This window comes from Octodon degus, unplaced genomic scaffold (genome assembly GCF_000260255.1).
Source record: "Octodon degus isolate 3935 unplaced genomic scaffold, OctDeg1.0 scaffold00141, whole genome shotgun sequence".
NCBI lineage: Eukaryota > Metazoa > Chordata > Mammalia > Rodentia > Octodontidae > Octodon > Octodon degus.
The window spans coordinates 3,284,161-3,288,475 of record NW_004524717.1 but is presented as its reverse complement, the minus strand read 5'-3'; the positions used below and the strand labels follow the sequence as shown (position 1 = coordinate 3,288,475).

The 4,315-nt window shown below is 37.7% G+C and overlaps 1 non-coding gene across 1 annotated transcript; it reads left to right on the top strand.

The window, feature by feature from the left end:
• Window positions 1-2,740: 2,740 nt before the first annotated feature.
• LOC111812779 lies at window positions 2,741-2,903 on the top strand. Its single transcript, XR_002818185.1, has one exon. It is a non-coding gene; the product is annotated as a U1 spliceosomal RNA (small nuclear RNA).
• Window positions 2,904-4,315: the final 1,412 nt, after the last annotated feature.

Sequence of the window (4,315 nt, the reverse complement as noted above, 5' to 3'; positions counted from 1 at the left end):
GGCCAACCAGACAAAAAAATATCAACAAAGAAATATTAGAGTCAAACCAGACCACTGAACAAATGGACTTAACAGAAAGATATGGAATATTTCACCCAACAACAACAGAATGCACATTTTACTAGCGCATGGAACTTTTCCCAGAATAGACCATATCTTATGCCATAAAGCATGCTTAAGTAAATACAAACGAATTGAAACCATCCTCTATGGGCTAATATAATAGAATTAAGCTAGAAATTAATAGCAAAGGATGCTCCAGAAACTAGCAGATATGTGAAGATTTGATAATACATTAATGAATAATCAATGGATCACAGAAGAAATCAGTAAAAAAGATTTGAAGTTCCTAAAATCAAATGCTATTGGAAGCACAACAATGAAAATATTTATGAAAGGCAAAGTTTATAATAGTAAATGCACATGTTAAAAAGAATAAAGCAGCTCCAAATAAATGCCTTAATGATACATCCCAAGATGTTGGAAAAACATGAACAACTTAAATTTGAAACTAGTAAATGATAAGGTACTGGATCAGAGTGAAAAATTAATGAAACTGAAACTGAAAAACACAAAGGATCAATGAATCAGAGTTTTCCGAAAGGATAGGAAGAACTGAATATAGGGATAGATAGAAAAGAAGAAAAGGAAACAGTAAAAATGATCAAGGTATTATATGTATGTATATCAATTCCTCCATTATGAATATATTTATGTGTCACATAATAAACATATAGTAATAAAATTTGGGGAAAAAGAGTTTGGGTTTCAGATTTCAATCTTTTTGGATTATAGATTCCCACTCTGTATTTTAAAAACAGAACACACTATGTTCTTTGATTCTCTTTTTAAATATCCCTATTTCATTCCTTCTTCACCCCCCTTCAACTCTTATTCCCTTTCTGATTTGAAAAATAACTATTTCCTATTACCTTTTTGTTTTGTTTTTTATGTTTAGGTTTCTCATGTAAATGAAATCATGAAAAGAAAAGCAAACAAAAATAGAACTTTATCAAATGGAGAAGATGAAGAGTTGGAGGGAAATGGGAAAGATGGGCAGGGAAAGAGACCAAAAAAAAGAATTAAGGTGTGTCATGTACATGTACAAACTCCCCATGATAAATATAACTATGTACTGCAAACATGTATTAAGAAAAATAGGCTAATAATTTAAAAAACATACCATATCCAAGTTGGGTTTAATCTCAGGAATATATAATGTGTTTAACTTTTAAAATATCATAAAATCATTTAATAGGTTCATCCCCATTCATAATAAACAATTCAGCAAACTAAAATTAGAAGGGAACTTCTTTAAACTGAAAAAAGGTCTTCACAAAAACCTATGAATATCCTTTATAATGGTGAAATTCACTCATCTTGAGAACTCAGACAAGAATGGGATGCTCACGAGCACCATCTCTCTTAAATGAGATACTAGAGGATATTACCAGGCCTTTGAGAGAAGAAATAGCAATCAGAATTATAAATAATGCCTAGAAAGAAACAAAATTATCCTTGACTTTCAGATGTCATGTACACATACAAACTCTCCATGATAAATGTAATCATGTACTGTAAAAATGTATTAAGAAAAATAGGTTAATAATTTAAAAACATACCATAACCAAGTTGGGCTTAATCTCAGAAATACTTAATGTTATATAATATTTCTTATATAAGAAAAACTCTCTAAGTAGCAGGATACAAATTCAACATCCAAAAATCAGTAGCATTCCTCTATAGAAACAACAAACCCACTGAGCGGAATTAGAGAAACAATGCCCTTCACAATAGAATGCAAAAAAATTAAAATACCTAGCAATTAATCTAACAAAGGAAGTAAAGGATCTATACAATGAAAATTACAATACTCTGAGAAAACAGATAAAAGAGAATTTCAGAAAATGGAAAGATATCCTTTTGTATCAATCAGTGTTTTACTAGAGGAACAGACATAACACAAGGAATGGATATAACACAAGATGTACAAATACATGAGAAATTAAAAGATTGGCTTATGAAGGTCAGCCACAGAGTTGGATGAGGAAGTGTGCAGAGGGCATCTGCCCTCCTGAGACTGAGGGATTCAGCCCAAGGTCTGGAGCTCACTGCACTGTTCTGTGCAAGTCCAAATCAGGAGGCCAATGAGTTTGCAACAGAAGGCTGTTGAGTCTACACCAGAAGGCTGAAGGCTCCAAGATGGAGGCCAAAGAGTCTGCACTAGGAACCAGGCAGTGACCTGCAAGGTGGTGGAAAACCTGAGCTCCTCTAAGGATCTGGAACACCCCATCCTTCTTCAGTTTCCTTTTATATCCTTTAAGTGATGAGTCATTCTAGGGTGGGGCCCCCATAGGAGTCCAAACTGTGTAACAAGACCCTTTATCAAAAGAAAAAAAAAACAAATAAATAAATAAAAACAAAGTTATATAGAAGAGGAAAAACTAAATATATTCAAGATCTCTTGAAAAAGAAGGAGGAGGAGAAAGAGAAGGAAGAGAAAGAGGAGAAGGAGAAAATACTAATAAGAAATCTGATTCCTTTTTTTAATTATTGTTGCCGAAGGCTTTTAAGTCTCCTCTTTTTCCCTTCCTCTTGTGCCCACAGTTGGACAAGCAGATGAGAAGATTGAATACTCCCCCTTCCTAATGCTGATGGAAAACTAAATCCATACAAACTCCTTCCTTTGCTGCCCCTGTTCATCAGCTTTCTGTTGCTGAGACAAGATACTGGAGAATACTTACCTACCTCACAGGGGGGTTACTACAGTCAGAAAGTGGTTTTCCCAGCGTGAGGCTCATTCATTGCACACTGGAGAGTCGGACCCCAGCAATTTCCCCCCAAGTGGGAAACCTGACCGCCTCATTTGTGGTGGATGAGGACTGTGTTCATGCTTACTTCTACATAAATAAATAAATCAATAAATAAATAACCAGATGAATATAAGGAAAAAAAGCTATTTTGACTCATGGTGTTATAAGTTCCAATCCACAGTCACTGGGCTCTCTTGCCTGTGAGGCCGTATCAGGACGGAGAGGCTGATCACCTTAGTGTGGGTGGGAAGCAAAGATGAAGAGGAGGAAGCAGGGTCCCCACTGTCCTTCAAGACCACATCCCCATGACCTCATTTCCCCCACTAGACCCTAGCCTCTAAAGGATCCACCACCTCTGAAGAATACCACCACACATTTAGCACATGGCTTTTTGGAGACTTTAGGGTTCAAACTGTCACACTATCTCTGTACCTTTTATAGGCACAGTAGAAACCCAGCCCAGTGACCTTAACTTACTCTCTTCAAGCATGCCAGAGTTGCATGGGAAGACTGTCCTGTTTTCTCCAAAGCCTTCATTTATAAAAGTAGTAGACATTTCATGCCTTCTTGGTGTGAGTATGGCATCATCAACATGGACCAGATTTTGGTGGGGATTCCTTCTGCTTCCACAAGGGACCACAGCAGGGAGCTTTCTGTCTATATATCAATAGTTATTGGAAGTGGGACTGATGATGGTCTCTGCATTAAATGATCCTATTTATTGTATTATATGAGAACCTCAACTCCCAAAGGTGTGTGGCACGGTGGCATTTGATGAGATGGCAGGAGGAATTTTGTGAGTCAGGGCAAGGACTTTAGACTTCATTTTCAGAGTAATAAGGGGATTTCACAAAGGAGTAACTATGACCTGATTTTAGCTTTTTAAATATCAGTGTATTGGGCTGGTGAGATGGCTCAGTGGTCTAAAGCACCTACTTAGAACAAGCTTAGCAAAGCACAGGGACCGCGGTTCACTCCCCCGGCCCCCCTTGCCGGCCGGCCCGCCCCCTGGTGGGCTGAGCTGGCCACACACACACACACACACACACACACACACACACATAAATAAATAAATAAAATTTAAAAAAAATAAATATCAGTGTAACTGTTATGAACTCTTTTGTACTTTCCCCTTTCCTCAGTTCACATGTTGAAGCTCCAGCCGCCAATGTAACTGTATAAGGCCGGTAAATGAGGTTAAATGAAGTCCAAATGGTGGGGCCTAACTCACCAGGACTGATATCCTTATGAGAAGACAACAAACAAGAGAGATTTTTCTCTCTTTCTCTCTTCCTGCACCAAGCAAAGGTCACAAGGGGAAAAAGGAAAAGACAGCAATTGATAAGAAGAGGAAGCTCGCCAGAAGCCAGTCCTGATGGTTCAGAGCCTAACTACAATCTTGGCTTTGTAGCCTCCCAAAGCGTAAGAAAGTATATTTCTGCTGTTGGTGCTCAGTGATGGCAGTTGGGGCAGATTAACACTGTGTGTAACAGCAAATAGGG